Genomic DNA, 17,694 nt, shown 5'->3' with positions numbered 1-17,694 from the left:
CTTAACATTTTGTTTTGTTTGATTTAGCTGAATAACTGTCCTTTGCAGCTTCTATTATCAAACAGGATATAAATGATTGAAGCTACAGTGAATTTCATTACATCCTATTTCCTTACAGATTCAGGGCTGACATTTAGACACTGACACAAAGGCGATGCACAGTCATTAGATTTTTGCTGAAAGGCATTTTTTTAATGTAATTGCCTTAGGATCTATTGAAACGTGTCGTGTTTGGTCTTATTCGTAAAATTGTCTTATTATTGGCTATGTCTAATTTTGGTTTTCTCCAACTGTCAAAGCAACTGTTGCATAAATGATTTAAAAAAATCTCCAACCTAAAGTAATCAGAAGTTATTTGCCCGGATTATCTGGTGCTCAGGACTTGGGGGTTCACTTACAGGGCAACTAGCCAGCATCTAACACGGTTTGTGTAGAAGCTTTGCTGTTGCTGCTTGTCCTGACGTACATTAGTTCCTCACGATCTCTGTTCGATCGCACAGTTATGAGGAAATTGAACCTCAACTGCTAACTGGCAGCAGGTACTTGTATTGGTCCTTCTGGATGTGAAGTCCATCCACGATTCCAGCCCATCGTCCCTGGTTGTGGTTTTAAAGACCGTTGGGTATCAATTTTAATGGGACTAATGTTGACTGAAACTTCTCACAATTTTTTGTTAACCTTGGATTTCATTGATGAAGCCCGAACACAAATGAAATTACCATCCAGTCACATTTATTTTAAGTAGAACAACATAAATAAGTAAAATCCAGACCCACAAAGTAAAATGTAGGGTCCAATTAAAAGGGAAAGAAGAGCGAGGGGGGTCGTCATGATTAGTTCAGGTCTCCGTACTGGTGGTTTGTCATGATTAGTTCAGGCCTGCTGATCTTGGCTGCTGCTCCCTGAGCTCAATAGGATTTGGTGTAATCCCGCCGAGCAGAGCAGATGGACACACAGGTAAGATCACAGTGGTATAGGGGCTATAATTGGCCTGACCCTCTGCCGGCAAACCCCTTTTACTGGTTGTAATTTCAATCCTGAGATTATGTTATCAGATTTCAAATGAGTGAAACCCTGTCAAAGTTTAGAATTCCCACTTTCTGTCCTACAGAGGGAATTCATTTAAAACTTATTTTTCTACCCCGGTGTAGATTAAATGTAGCTGTTTGAGTCATTGTTCGATTGTTTATCAGACGCTCTGAGTGCAGATACAGTAACTGTGCTGTAATCCCACAGAGCAGATGGACAGACAGGTACGTCCACTGTCTCTCAGGAGCATGAACCTTCTGGTCTCTCTGTCAACCGCCATCATGTCCAAACTTTGTCATCAAATGTATAAAATAAATACATAGAGATCAGCTGTTACTTCCTCTTCCTTTCACGGTTTATTAGCAAAAGATAAAGCCCTGCCTGTTGTCCGCTCCACGACTGCAGGCGCTGTGGGATTGTGCATCATTTAGAATGTAATGGGAGGAATTTCACATGGTTATAATGAAGAGGAAAAATCTTTTTGGCCAATTTGCACATAACACCTCATAGTTAAAGAAGAGGAATGGCAGCAAATTGGTGATTTTTAGAAGTGTGTAGCCAGAACACCTCTAAAGTTCCACTTAGGACCACTTGCTGCCAATTTCAAATAACCCAAATGTAACCTCTCTTCACTAAAAATATGTGGTGCCAAGCTGATTGATGACTGCTGTTTAACTCAAGCTTTTATAGTCATAGCAGCGGGATTCAACCAATTTTACTTCCTTTTTGTGCACATCGCTTTCGCTGCTGGGAATTTAGACAGATTTATGTTAAACAATGTTGTTTATTGCAGTATATATCCAAAACCATGTTAGTAGATGGGACATAGGCCAAGAAAATCTTTCTTCTTCTAAGTTTGGTTTCAATGAGTGATTTGATGCAATAAAACAAGGTGAAACGTAATGATTGACAGCTGAGACTGACTCCCGATTGGTCAAGAGCGTATTGCGGCGAAACCACGATTACACAACCTCCACATCAGGAACAATCCTGTGCAGACTGTGGCTCCAAATTACGTCAAAAACAGAAGGATCTCCGTATCCTGGAGATTTTAGCCTCATCTCTGTTCATCGGGAGGAAGTGATGTGTCATCCATCTTCAGTCTATTCCAATAACGAAAGATCCTGCTTTCTATAAACGTTAACTCTTTTATTGTATTGACCATGTAGCCGAATAGATGTGGAAGTTAAGCTGGATGACTTAACTCAAAGCAAATTGGGCAAAGGATTACTGTGTTTTACTGTCGATCGTCTGCCTTCAAGTGCTGACAGTTGAGGGACGAACACTGACTCACAGAATAAATAACCCTTTGTAATTACCTCGAAAATAATCTCCTCTCAAAACAAACAGTGAACAGATCAGCAGGCTGAGAACAATCTTTTATATAATAAAAAGGGTGAAAGCTCCAGAGTGGGATTATACAAAAGTTTTCTGCAGAGACTTGAGAGATTCATTAACCCGTGCTCAAGATGTATAATCAGCTTTTCACAGTCAGTTTTGTTCCTCAACATATTCAGAGTAGTTATTTTAAAAAGGTGCTGACTCTGACGCTGCTGTAGCCAGCGTGTGTTCTCCATCTCCCCCTGTGACAACAGGATGATTACAACCTTGGAAGTATTTCTAGGAATTCATATATTTTATGTATGGGCCATCATTTAGAAAGCAGTGATACTTGTATCCTGAATTATTAATCAAGACGTTTAACAACAGATCTGTACACAGTGTTGTGTTCAGAGATATGACAGTAAGGTGCACTAGGGTTTTTAAATGGTGAACAACTGTGTGTCTGCACAGAGGTGGAAAGCACGTATGTCGACTCAAACACTACTTGAAGGTGAACGCCAAAGATTCCACACATCAAAGTCTGTTTACCTGGCGAAGACGGCTATGAAAAAAAAGGTTGTTTAGAGGCTTGTAACAAATTGCATCAGATGATATCAGCGTCGTCTTGGGCTGAAGTTTTTTAAATGATGAAACCAATGTTCTTCCCTTTTCTGCCACTTTTGACATCTACGACACTTTCATTTCAGAGAGAAACACACATTTACTTTACAGTTACTGGTTAATTCAGATGTGAATATTACACAGAAGAATGCATAGAATTAGGATCCATTGCTGTGTTGGTTCAATCAGCTAAATTTAGCTCCACTTCCGTCCAGACACAGGATCTAAATTAATGAAAATGTGTCTGCTTTTAAATTGTTTATTCTTTAGTTTTCAATGGTTCTACCTGAAATGTGGTGTATTGTAGTTCTTCAGTAAAGGCTCAGATGACTTCTTTCTTGCATGTTCATTTATCATGTTTCCTGACTTTTATGAAATGAGGTCTTGTAAAGTAATCAGGACCATAGCTTTAAAAAGGACCCACACATTTCATGTGTTACTGGAGAAGCTCGGCTGCTGAGTGGCTTCTTTACCTTAGAACAACTTGACCGCTGGAATAACGCGTGAAGGAGCAGTTAATCCCAAATAAATAAGGTTGCTTTTCAGCTCAGAGGAAGCATGAAATCCGAGTGTTAATTGCACTGTGTGTGTGGATATATTTAAAAAAATGTGCCTTAGGGCTTCAGCTCACTGTGGAAATATGCACCTGTAGAAATATCTCTGCAAAAGAACCTCACCAGGTCGTGTGTGTTTCCCTTTTATTGCAGTTTATAAAGAATCAAAAGAAAAAGAATCTGTTTAATTTTAGGATGTGAAGGTTTTTGTGATGGTGCCAACTTTTGTTTCTTCCACTGTGTGTGTGTGTGTGTGTGTGTGTGTGTGTGTGTGTGTGTGTGTGTGTGTGTGTTGTGTGTGTGGTTGTGTGTGTGTGTGTGTGTGTGTGTGTGTGTGATGTGTGTGTGTGTGTGGGGGTGGAAGCGGAGGAGTTAAACTCATGCCACAGCCCCAGGGTGCTCCTGTTCCCCCCTGCCCGCCGCCATGGGGCGCAAAGACCAGCCCGGAGCAGAGCAGCCTCCCGGTAATCCGTGCGCCTTTCGGCCGTGCACGTAATTAGATTAACCGAGGTGCACCGATCACCGTCTCTGCTGCTGATTCCTGCTGTTCCTGCGGTAAATGCGCTGCCACCTTAAGACTCCGCATAGTCTCCCCCTTCTCTCTCTCCCTCTCCATCTCCCCACCCCCCCTTTCTGTCGCTGTAGGTCTCTCTGTCTCCCCCCTCCCTCCCTCTCTGTCTCTCTGGTTGAGGGAGCAGAGGAGTAACACTAGAGGAGATCTCCCGTTTCTCTCTCTCTCTCTCTCTCCCACATAGCTCGTCATTTCCCTGCGAGTCCCACACAGGAGGCTGAAACTCAAACAGCTGAGGGAGACTATTCTTCTATTTTGGCGGTGCCATCTCTTTTTCTCACTTCAAGATAAACTACTCGTTGTTTTTTTAATCGTTTTTTTTTTTTTTTAAATCCCTCCTCTTCCTCATCTTCTTCGCCCCTCCACTAAAAAAAAGTGGGGTCTCTCCATCGCCGGGCGGGTGGATGACTTGCGCGGATGTTATTTCCCTGGATGTTCTCTTCGGGCTGTGTCCGGTCCCGCGGCCCAGAGACCGCAACAGTGTGTGGAAAAGTAGATTTGAATGTTAAACATGTGGCTTCGACGAGGATAACGCGGTGAGTCGAGCCATGTTGCAGTTTTGCGCTTTTTTTATTCCCTATAGAAACACGTATATGCGGACTAATTAATGTGTGTTTCATTTCTGTATCCTCCTCATATACTTCACATTCATCTGCGGGGTTCGTGCTCTTAAACGCAGCAGTTTGTAAAATGTGTGGAAAGAACACGCAGCTCCTGTGACTGTGTAGAGCAGAAATGATGATGTAGCCTCTTCTACCTGTAACTACACCTTCTGTAATAACTCAGGTCTCTGTCCTCGTGCGTGGATGAACCCGCAGCAGTTTGAATAGTTGCGGTTTTTGTTCCACATGCGTGTTGCGGGATACGTTCGCTGTCCGTGGTGCTGAAACAGGCGCCGGGGATTATCGGTGCTTTGGTTAAAAAAAAAAAAGAATGAATTCAAGACAACTCGGCACATTCACATGCAACACGCAGCTTTCATGCATTTCACGAGGTGGATTAACTTCTTGATTCATGTAGCCTGCACCACCCTGCATGTCCTTCCCCTGATGTGATATTAAGGTGGAGGAGCTGAGTTAAGTTGCATTGCTGCCTCCATGTGTGGAACAGGCGATGTTTAATTTCTGCTGACAGACTCCCCCCTTGTCAAGCATCAGCCATCTCCTGTGAAATACTGTGGGGTTATAGTTGATTTTCAACAAGTAGTGAAAGCGAGTGTCAGCTGCTCCACTGCCGCACAATATAAATACAGGGTCTGTCTCCTATACAGTGGTCCCATCAGGAGCAAGCAGCCTGTGTGTCTGGGATTATAAAGGCAGAGAGAGAGTCATCCGATTACTTTAAATTACGGCAAGCTGTCGCCTCTTCAGTATGGAGCATGTGGGGGGAGAAAGTCGGAGGTGACAGGAGGAAGGGTGAAGGTGGAAGTGGGTAAAAATATAAGACGAGATGTTTTTATTTTTCACATCTCTTTTATTTTTTACAATAGCCTGCCTTATTATGGGCTTCATCCTGCTCTGGGTGTCAACACAGCCCACAGTATGAACACTTATATAATGTGAGGCTTAGCTCAGTCATGTGAAAGTGTCTTGTACACACAGGTAGAGCTGAAATGACCAGTAATGACATAAATACACGAGGGTGTGTTGCTGCTGCTGTGTGTGTGTGTGTGTGTGTGTGTGTGTGTGTGTGTGTGTGTGTGTGTGTGTGTGTGTGTGTGTGTGTGTGTGTGTGTGTGTGTGTGTGTGTGTGTGTGTGTGTGTGTGTGTGTGTGTTGGTGGGTGGGTGGGATTGTGTGTGTGGCCTCATGTACGTAAGCGCCTATCTCTCTGGGTGTGTGTGGGGGTTCAGACAGACATAATGTGTTTTGTGAACCTGGGACCCGTTCACTCGTCACCATGTCAAATCCTGTTAGTCACGCTTGATGACAGAAGCAGCAGCAGTTTGATTTAAGTGTCTGCTGCTAAGTCTTTGCCTTTTGGATGATGGAAGTTAGTTAGATGTGCATTCATGATCCCTCCATTTAAAAAAGCCCCTTTCGTATTATCTTACTTTTCTTCTTTAACTTATATATCTGCACGATTTACTGTTTGTTTGCTGTGATCAAATTTGACCCATGAATTGATTGTGCAGTGGAAATGCATCAATAAGATCACCCATGAAGTACAATATATGAATTAAAGCACAATATATTACTTAAATCATTTCTACTTGTCACCAGGTCTAACAGTAATGTCCAAACGACTCTTTATTCAACTTATTCCATTCAATACTGTGTTTTTAAAAAATGAAACAATATCTTTATTATTAATGCAAGTAATCCAACAGCACGTATTTCATCACTAATCTGCTCTCGTAAAACTGTCTCTGTGGAACGGTTCCTTGGAAAGTAATCTGGAGTACAAATTACCAGTGTTTTTTAATTTAACAGTTAAACACGCTCAGACATACTGAGAACTTGATATTGAGAACAAAGCACTGCTGAGTTGTTTCCAATAATAGCAACTCATTACCATTTTAATTTAAGCAGGATTTATAATACACTTGTTTAATTTCATTCCAGAGTTTCTCAGTCTGAGTCCTTGTTTTAGTCATCAGCTCATTGAATCATATTCACCTGGGATTCTGCAGAGAAAGTGTTTGGCAGGATAAAACTCTGCTAATCTGGGCCCCAGGGTTCATAATTAGAAACTCAAGGCTTTAGTCACACAGTTTGTCTAATGTTTGTCTTTTATCTGAAAAGTCCTCCTCAAAAATCTCCCTTTCTTTGTTGTTGTTTTTCAACCGTCAACCACACTTATATTGAAAATGACTGTGAGACCAACCCAAGCTATTAAAAATGCATTAAAATGTCACACGTTTGAGGGTAGCCATTAGAAAATCAATACAAGACAGTTTCTATTATACCGAGATGTATTTCACAGATGATGCATTGGAAGAAGTTCTGGAAACAAATGGATTTGAAAGTGTTTCACAGTTTTGGCAAAAATATGTGTAGGCAACTATAGGATTCAGCCCTGGTTAGTCTCCTATAGCTAACCCTAATTTCAGATGTCGTCATTGTGTTGTTGAAATGAGACGTGTAGAAGTAACGCTACACCACGTGTGACCAAAAGCCAGAGTGACAGCAGTGGAATCGGCTGTTTAGGTGAATGGTCACAACATCATGAGACAGAATCAGCCCATACAAAACAGAACATACATTATCGTCGCTCAACAAGAGTTTTCCCATTCCAACATTTGTGAGAGTGTAGTGTTGTACTTTCTGCTCCTGGGACCAAACAAGACCGACGGCAGAGTTACTGATTAGCCTGGTTTCCACAGAGCCTGGCATGGCTGGTCGAGCCTCGGATTTCATTAGAAGAATAAGCTCCTCACAGTGAATGGGTTTCAGAATAGAGACATGTTGATCCCGCATTATGTAAGATCGCATATGTGGTTATTGTTGGTTGTTTGAACTGTCAAATACAGCCGGAGTTCAATACTGCAACTTTCACAATTCTATTTTGCAGGTGACATTATCACAACAGATATATAATGTTGTGTAAACAAGTACAATATCCAACTAATGGAATCATTTTGACATTCTACCTTGCAAATGTTTGTATTTTATTCATTCATTTATTATTTTGCCTTGATAGCTTGAAATATCTTCTTAACATAATAATACTCTCTTCATTTTATTTATAATCATATTTAAATGTGCTTACACTCTCCCTGTTATATCTGTACTCTTTGTATTCTGCCCGATCCTCTAAGTGGCCAGAATACCTATTAGAAAGATGTCATATTGAATTAGCCACACTCATGTGAGCACTTCTATACTATTCTTATTCCTGTCAGTCAGCAGGTTATGTCTCAGTTCTTCAGTATCTGTGAACAGGTAGAAGTCGACGATGTTGAAATCTCTTTAAATATCGAAAGCAAATGTTCTCCGCCAGGTTTTATTCGTCCTTTTAGTTTTCTTTTTTTTAGTTTTTATCAAAAGTAGTGTCTCACTCCTATGCATTTCTAATATTGTTTGACATCCATACACTACAATTCTCTCCTGTGTGCATTTCTAAATATACCTCGTATTTTCAACTCTTCTTTCATTCTTCTCCAGACACTGTTTCTTGTACCTGTGTATATTTGGCTTATTTCTCACAACAAGCTGTCATGGACGCGTCTCATTGAGTTAGTCAGGCCTCTGTGAGCAACACTAGCTGCTTTGTAGCTAAAGACATATTCTGTGGGTTTATGAACTTAAGTTTAAGTGCTCCCTGTCAGATGAGACACATTGTGGTGAAAGTCAAACGCGATTTTTTTGTTTCCGCCTGCGCATCAGGAACGATTAATTTTAAAGGTGACTTCCTCTTGTTGACACCCAAACAACCGGCCGATTATTCTTTTACATGAATTGTCAGCGTGGCTGTTTGTTGTTTTAGCTGTTCTACGGTTCTGCAGTTTTAACAAAGCTGCAAGTATCAATGCCTGTGTGTGATTATCGCATCAGGCAACCTGTCAATAAAAGAGACAGACATTGTTCTAGAGAAGCTCGTAGATTCCACAGATATTTATGGTCTGCAGAGGATGAACCGCACTGACCTCAGTGACACCCTGACGTGTCCTTCTCCCTCTTCTTCCTTGAAGCATTGACTGAAACGTCTCAGCTGTTTTATGACTTGCCAAATGCCAAATTGGGATTAGACACTCCTGTTTGTTTCCCCCCCTCAGGGATAAAGTGTAATAGTTTTCGGTGATCCCATAACATTTCATCTCGAGCCAACATCAGGGCAAAAAGATTTGTTGAGTTCTTTGGTTTACGACTGTTTAAACATAGGGACTGAAAAGCTGGGACAGCAATAGGCTGCTATTTATCGAGAATTTATTCAACATTATGCAAATGTACTTGGAATCAATGTGAGTAACAACAAGATGAGAGCCAGTTGCACTTCTTTTAATGCCTGCGGAAAGGGAGGCTCAGAGTTGTTTACTACTCGGCTACACTAGCAGAGAGGGGTTTGCATTCAGCACAGATGCAGGACTATACAATACCCATCAGTCTTTTCATCACAGTTTGGAGTGCTGGGTTTTTATGAAAAGACGTTTTGAGACATGACCTGCTGGTAAAGACCGGAGATTTTGCCCCGGAGTTTACCCAGAGTCTGACTTTCACACATGCATAACACAGCAAGTGAAGCCGTCCTGTGAACAAACCGCACAACTGTGTCAGGAAACAACTGTCCAATCCGAGTAGAGTATGTAAATGAGACGCTCAATGCAACACGTGCACAGATTCACAAGAGGCCGGAGACTGTATATTACTTTGTATCCGTGCATGCGAACGCAGCCTAAATTCTCTTAAAAGCTAATAACATTCCCATCAGCCTCAGCTTTGATTTGTGTTTAGTGCTAAATAGAAAATGTTAGCGACCAGCATTACTGTGTCAAAGGATAAAATACTGTTATAGCAACACTGAATCATTGATGAATTTTTCCATTTACCTTTTTGGCCCAAACATAAATATTCTGAGTCTGTAAAATACTGGCATCAGACGTAAACAGTCTTTTTAACGACAGAAATCACAGCAACACGAGCTGTTTGCTCTACAGCCGTTTGTATAAACTGGACGAACAGCAGCCTCCTCCAGTTTGATGCTGGAAAGATCCAACGCCGAAATATATATTGGACGTCAGTCTACTGTGATTATTTTGTTTCATCACAGCAATAATGACAGAGATAATTCACAGCATCCGTGGTGCTGAGGAGGGAAAGGTTCACTTTAGCTTAAATCTGAGATCTTCCATTTGCAGTTGCCTGGTTTGAAGTTTTTAAAGACTTTCGCTAAAAACTTTCAACGTGTTGGTCCTCATAGATATTTTGTTGCCTGTGGTGCCAGGTGTTGTTTTGAATGCTTCTTTGTGAGGGATTGACTTTACATTCAACAATACAACCAAGTTAATTGTTCCCTAACATGATTATCTGCCTGCTGGCCAAAACGCTGCCTGGAATCTGCATATCTGGCAACGCAGTGAGGAGAAGCAAAGAGGGAAATTAACAAGAGCTGCCTAACTTATTTTCTGTGGGACCACATTCCTATTCCCTCTATTACTCATGCAGGGGCCTTGCAAATTGTGTTTGATTGTGCAGAGTGAGGAGCCACCGAGTGAACAGGTGAACATTGTTTCAAAAGTAACAAGGTTATACTTTCATTGCTGTTTGTCTGATATATTTTTGGGAAACAATGCAGATGTCTGGATGAAATCAGGCATATTGAGCAGCTTGATGACTGTTGGTAATTTGGCGCAGCTGGGCCTTGGGGGAGGTCTGCAATCTACTGAGCGACAAAAGGAAGTAAACACAACATCACAGTAACTTTCCCATTTTCTATCACCCCACCCTACATTTCCTTTCCCTGAGACCGGCAGTTTCCTCAACTGGGTCGAAAATTACTTTTTGGTTGTTTGTGGTCGGTTCATGCGCGACGATAAGTTTACTGGTGCGTCTGGATCCCAGGGTGAGATTACATGAACTCAATTTGAATCCTGTGTGGTGAAAGTTCTGCCCCACTTTAATACCCTAAGAAGCTTTCTGTTTGATCGGGGGGGGGGGCTTCGAAACCTCTTTCGATCCTGGACCCAAATAAGAAGGAATCAGTCAATGAGCCTGGCTGAGACATATCTGAACAGCGTGTTTCCCACGTAGATTCACTATCTCCTCAGTGGATGCCGACTTGTAATGTGACATATTGAGGTGATGATACATGGCCAGAAACAGTTGGTGCAATGGCAGGGACTGACTGACTGGGAATGTTAAAGTGGGACATGACCAATGGGAAGTGAGGCAATTAAGGAGCAGACTTCTGCCCATGTTGCAGCTCATGTTGTTTTAACTGTCACTGGACCATAGACTGTATATGTCTTAATGGCCCCCTGGTGGCTGGCTGCATTATTGGTCGTAAACCCTGCCTTTTCCATCTTAGTGGATCGGATATGGACCAAATTCAAAGAGTCATGATGTCAAATACGTTTTCTCAAATATTTTTTTTATATTTTAGGTCGTTCTTATCACACCAATGTTTGATAAATGTTCATTATTCCAGTAAGTTTGGTTTTAATTAGGTATTTGATGCTATAATTGGTTTAAAAATGTTATTTTTTCACAGTGGGAGGACGTGGAGACACATCATCCATATTTATAAATGGCCAAACACTCACCACACAAATATGACCTGCTATATATGCTATATATGACCAAATATGTTTCTATTTTTAGAGTAAAATATCACTCGTAGATAAAATGTTATTCGTGTGAATGTGAACTCACGTAAACTGGAGGTGAGGTCTGGATATCTCAGAGAGTTCTGTGCATTTGGAGAGTTTCAGATGAATGTGCCAGGAAGTCAGCATGTCTGATTTAAGACCCAGAGATGCTCTGAGGCTGGAGTGTGATCGACTCTAAAGTGGTGTGCACACACTCGCAGCAAAACACACAAACACACACACCCACACACAAAATTGCACCTGTCAGCAGGAATTTCTATTATTTCTTTTAAGGTCTGGGTGTTTCTGCATTTGTGAGAGAGTTTGTTTTGTTTTATCTCTGTGGGGGAGAGGGAGGATGCAATGTTCTGTGACAATGCAGGTGATTGTTTCTGCTTGTTTGTGCATGTTTGTACGTGTTTGTACGTGTGTTAGTGGCCACATGCTAAGAAGGTTTCCAGTGTTAAGTGTCGCCTCTGGCTTTGTGTGTGTGCGTGTGTGTGTATGTATGTATGTATGTAGGTGTGTGCGTGCGTGCGTGCGTGTGACAGGGAGAGAGATTATAGTGGCTATTGCCAACTTCAAAGTGTGCCAGGTCAGCATGTTTACACAGGAGAATTGGTGTCGGGACACACACAAACATACACCCTCATATTGACACACATGCACACGTGTAGACACCCCTTATCTCCTGTTCTGCTTCCCGTACACACACACATAACTCGCACAGCACCCAGAGTGGTCTTATCAGTGGTCCCAGTGAGTTAGCGGAGGCATTTAATCAGGGTCAGCGCACAGCTCTTGGCATCAGACTGATTCCACCATCTCCCTCTCCCCATACACGTTTTCTTTTCACTCGCCCTCCCTTCACACCGAGCAGTCTGGTTGGCTAAATATTGCTCAGCAACAAAATTTTGTTCCAGAAAAGTTAAAACTAGATCACTGGAGGCTTAAAATAGTTCCACACTCATAGATTAACTAACTTTCTCAGCTGCTTTAGGGAAAGACGGTACAAGTCTTGCCAGCTCTCCAACATGCTGGACTCTGGAGTCAGTGCGATTTCTTAATGTCAGTTTCCAAACGCAACCCTTTTAAGTTTTCAGGACCCAAGTAGCAGAACGTAGTAATAATTAATCCAGTATTGAAATATTTTGGGAAGTACACTTAAATATACTCACCCTCTGGTAGAGAGTTTGATGAATCGATCACTACCAATCCTGTATCTTTCTATTTTTGTAGCCAGGCTAGCTTTAACTCCCTTTCCAGTAAATAAACAGTGTCAATACTTACTCCTGACTTCCAGATATTTTAGTTTGGTCCAATAACTAACATGGAGGAGGCAGGGTTTATGACCCTTTACCGCGGCCAGCCACCAGGAGGCCAGGATGCTTTGGCTTCACTGTTTGTGAGCTAACATGTCATCCATCTTTACATGTGGTCTATGCTTAAGACACAAAGACAGAAATGATAAGTGTCTAATATTCCATCTATTGGCTGTAGCCAGATATAAAAAACACACAGAAAGCACATTAATACATTTATATGACGACACACAAAAAATAACACTTTTATATTATTGGATGATAATAAATCTCTATTTCAACATAGATCTGCTTTTGCCCAAACCAAGTGGTGCTACATAAAATCAGCAGTTTATTCTTTTCTAAAGTAACATTTGCTTATCTCATTCATTATTAATAGCAGAGGTACACGTTTTAAATATATAACATGAGGTAGACTTTGATAACAGAGGCTATTTTTTAAAACAATTCTGCCTCCATTAAAAATGACTTTTCAGGGGACGTGGTTTTAGTTTCCTCCAGAAAACTGTTCACACTTGTGTGTGAAATGTTTCTTTATTGTAATAAGGACGTGGTCTTTGCAGAGTCCTACTATATTATTTATAGCTTTTTATATGATTTTATTTTTTGTATTTCCACCACAAGTGTTTTTGGATCGTCTGTCTAGACTTTCTCGATATGGCAGCACAGAAGTACTGTTTTTATAAATCTATAGAAACAATATAGTTTAAGTATTCAACCTTTGTTACCACCCTGATAAAAGTATTAAAACTGTATCTGATATGTCACCAAAACTAGAAACAGTCTGAGGTTGAGGATTTCCTTGTTTCTGCGAAAGACATTTCGCTGGAAGATAAATTGGAGTGTCTTCTCCATTTTCTTTTGTTGGTCTTCCCGTCTTCCTTGCACTCTTTTCTTTTTCTCATTTCCCTCTCGCTCCTTTCACGCAATGTAAAACCAGCACTACTCACACAAAATCTTTCAACCACTTATTCTTCCAGTACGTTCTCTCTCTTTCCATCATCATTCTTTATTCTCCTCGCTGTCATTATTTAACGCAGCCTTGTGTTCTGAAGTTTTTCTTTGTTTCCATTTCTTGTTAATCACAGATTAGAGCTTCCTCTAAGTTTGTTTTGGTTCTTTTTTGCGATTATCATTTGTTACTTCCTTCAAAAACATTTATCCTTCAATATTTTGATTCCTTTTTAAACAAAGAAAACCGTGCTTTTGAGTCTTCTCCAAAGCAAGTTGTGATCCAAACTCTACATTAGCTGCTGTCACTGGATGCTTTACGTTGTGTCCTGCAAATCATTAATTTATGCATTTGCTAATTTATTTATCCATTCCCCTTATTGGTCTATCAAATAGTAATTGGAGGAGATGCTTTGTCCACTAGCCGCGTGCGTGCCAGTGCCCTGCAGATCATTGGTTCAGCAGCTTTGCAGCCAAACTCGGGTGACAACATGTAAGAGGCGTTGGCAGCAGCGAGATGCGTGCGAGCCCTGACGCCTGTTCCAGGGCAGTGTGTCAGACCTGGATCACCAGGGTAGGAATTAGTTGACTGGGCTGACAGGGGTAGATTTTTATAAGTCTAACATTTTATGGAGGGAGTTCAATGAGCATGAAGGTTGCTGGTAATGGCTGCTAATGGCAGAGCTGGATTCCTCTTCAGGGGCTTCTGATGTCACAAATATGTCCATTACTTAAATGGCTGTCTATTGAAAATTGGTGAAAGGGGACTTTGTTGTCAATGTTTTGTATGAGAAGGTACATGTCTAATTGCTAAAAGACATTATACTCCTGCTTTTAGTGCTAATCAGCGACATAATAACAAACTAAGATAAAATGTACCTATTGATTTTTATGTTAACATAATTAAGTTTGAGTATTAAAGGAGACACTTGAGTTTTTCTTTTCAGTTTTCCTTCCTCGCGTTTGTTATATAGTGAAAGGTCTGAAGACATAACTAACAAAGCCAGGTGAAGCAGAGCAAAACCAAGCATTTCAGACAGATGCTGAATAGAGGAGCTGCAGCAATGGATGGTTTGAGGACAGTCATGTGTTTTCTGAACGTTAAAAAACAAGGTACTAACCCAAATGGAAATTATGAACCTGAATATGGGCAGAATGTGTTTCCTTGAAGTGAGTGTTTGGATGTTCTCATTAGTGGAGTTTAAAAGATGTGTTTTTTAAAAGCTTTAATAATACTAGACGCTAAGGTCCAGCTTGGGGGGGGGGTCCACATCAATATGAGGTTTTCTAATATCTTCTAGTTTACAAACACATCACTGCTGTGAGAAAAAGGAAAACTGTTGTGCTGGTGTTTAATCTCCAACTAAGATATCTACTACATCTGTTGAATAGTTTATTTTAACTACTGAATAATCACAGAAAACCTGTTTCCAAACACATTTCAGGAGACATATGTGGCTCAGAGATGCAGAATCCTGCTTTATATAAAAACCTATAACACTTTGCTTCGGCTGTTTCAAGATGCCAAACAATCTGAAGGTCCCTGATGGACTCAGCACTTATCTGTTTGGCTCAATCAGTTCTCAAGGGCTGTGTTTCAAGCCTTGAAGAAAAAACCCACTTGTTACTATCGAGAACTGAAATCCATATCATGTCTCGACTTTTGCTTATATATCTTTGTACAAACAGTCAGGAGTTAAACTACTAGGGTCTCGAAGAAAAAGTGACACACATCATAAACACTACTGTTATATTATTTAATAAGTTAAACCATTAAAGCAGAATTTATTCATTTTGAAGAATAAACATCTAAAGCAAAAAACCGTCTTCAATGCACCCCTTTTCAAAGATAGCACTGATGTACCTTAACATTTTGAATAGATTTCCTGTAAACAAACCCCCTTCACAGTTTGAATTGAGATGTTTACCTGTGTTAGTTACGTGTTGTATTTTCACCTCTAATGGAAACAGGAGTGTGCCGGACAAATACACTATAAATGTCCCTTCTCTAATATTTCACTTTCCGGACAACACTCTCCAATTAGACGCAACATTTACCGCAACACTCGTCCACGTGAGTCACCTGTTGTTCAGGTTAAAAACAGCGACAGCCAAACGGCGACAAGCTCATTCAGTGTTAGCTCCAGTTTTCTTTCCCAAAAAAAAAAAGGGGATCAGACGAATTGAAATTGGAACCGCTGCGACATTAGAGGGGAAATCAAGCGCATGAAATGAGATGTGAGATTTACTGCCGTCCATACAATTATGTGACTGTGAAATAATCGAGGAGCGGAGAAGTAAAGACCATCTGACTGATCAACCGCGGTCACCAGTGGCAGCGCAATCTGTCATAGTTAACACCTACTTACACCATGTTAATGCTGGGGCACACCTCATAATTCACTACCACACATATGAATGGAAACATTAAGGATACACCCCTTGATAAATATGAGCCCAGCACACATTCACACATGTATTCACTCCCACAAACACACACACACACACTCATGCATATAGAGTGTGCTCTGTCGTGTCGTGCGTTTGAATATCTTCCTAATGTTGTGTCACCTGCCGGCAGAGAGATCTGCTCGGAGCGAGCACAGGAAATAAGTCATCAGGCCTTAATGGGGGACAGGAAATAGATCGCAGAAGCTTAACTGTGCTCTCCTGCTCCATTAGTTGCAGACTGAATCGAACGGAATATGTGCTCATTTATGTGTGTTGGTTTGTAAATTGACTGCAAATTGGTGTGTTGTGGACAATTTATGCCCAAATAGTTTTTTTTATATTAAGTTGCGCTGCTTTTATGTTTGTGGGCTTGATTACAAAATGCACTGCAACACAGATTTGACTCGCAACCTTTCTTCTGAAGCTATTAAAGGGATTTTGGGGGCCCTATAGGCAAATGGTCCCTGCATTGAACCAAACCAAACCAAACCAAAAACCAAACCAAATCCACCAAAATTAAGAAGCTTTTGACAGAAAATGACTGGCATGGGGTCTTGTTAGAGGATTTCTGACCGTGGTGTCATTGCAGTTTCCTGTACATAGACCTGATCATAGAATTTAAGGGTGTCTCATATTGTCGTTGCTGTTCTCAGGGGCCCCCACTCTCAGGTATTTGCCCTGTTCAGCCCTGTTGTAAGTCCCCTGCTCTTACACAAGCCAACCACTCCTGCCACCGCTGAGTGTGCAGCTCACTAACCAGAGCGATGAACAATACTGCAAAACCAGTTTTTTTGGTTCTGAATTATGAGTGTATGTCTTTCCTTTCCTTTCCTTGGTGCCTTTACCTGTGAGGTACGTGTTTCCCTCCAGGACAGTTGTTTGAACCTGAAAAAAAGCTGCAAACAAAACACAGACATGCAGTTTGATCGCCCTTTAACGTGGCAAACCGTTACATCCAGCCGCTGTGGAGCAACATTAGCATTCATGTGATGTTGCTTCTCATGAATCTAAGTCCAATACTTCCTCTGACTCTGACTCTGAGTTCCACAGGGAAGGCTTTGTCCCTTTGCTTCCCTTTGTTCACCAGCTGCATTCACTTTTACCTGCGCCCTGTTTGGTTCTGGTGCAGGCGGCGAACAAGTCGGCCTAGCAGAGCGCTTCCTCTGAAAACAGCTGCCTGCTGTGCAAAGGGAAAGTACATGATGAGAGTGAATCCGTCAACTGAAGGACACTAAAAGAGCCGGGTGGAACTGCAGAGTCAGGTTTTGACTCTGATTAACTGGATATCGCTGCCACACAAAAGCACTATATGCTCCAGTGTTCAAAGTAGTTTGTAGTTGTGGTGACGTCCCGATGGCTCAGGGTGGATGGATTTTTAAAAAGGGAAAATTAAATTGCAGGTGACTTTCATTTTGATACGAACTACGCTCCAGTTGTACCGTACGCTTTCACAGAGCTATCAGCCAGTCGATTAGCACCAGAGCCTGTTTTCCCTACAACCACATATCACGTGATTAAAAGTCCTTTAATGGAACCAGACTTTCCAGGATTTGACAAAGTGCACTTGCTGGATGAGAGGCCGATTCTTCCGAGTGGAACAAATACATTGGAAATGCTGCTAAATCGT

The 17,694-nt window shown here is 41.3% G+C and overlaps 1 protein-coding gene across 8 annotated transcripts in view; it reads left to right on the top strand.

Annotated features, from left to right (window-relative positions):
- The first annotated feature begins 4,223 nt into the window (after positions 1–4,223).
- Positions 4,224–17,694, top strand: part of LOC118100961 (protocadherin-15) — a 133,423-nt gene continuing 119,952 nt past the window's right edge. For all 8 annotated transcript variants that reach the window (XR_007032321.1, XR_007032320.1, XR_007032318.1 and 5 more), the window contains exon 1: positions 4,224–4,634. The gene's annotated coding sequence lies outside the window, so the exon portion shown is untranslated. The remainder of the gene's footprint in view (positions 4,635–17,694) is intronic.

Source organism: Hippoglossus stenolepis, chromosome 21, assembly GCF_022539355.2.
Source record: "Hippoglossus stenolepis isolate QCI-W04-F060 chromosome 21, HSTE1.2, whole genome shotgun sequence".
NCBI classification, from domain to species: Eukaryota; Metazoa; Chordata; class Actinopteri; order Pleuronectiformes; family Pleuronectidae; genus Hippoglossus; species Hippoglossus stenolepis.
The sequence above is the reverse complement of the archived record's forward strand: the minus strand, read 5'-3'. Positions and strand labels throughout refer to the sequence as shown.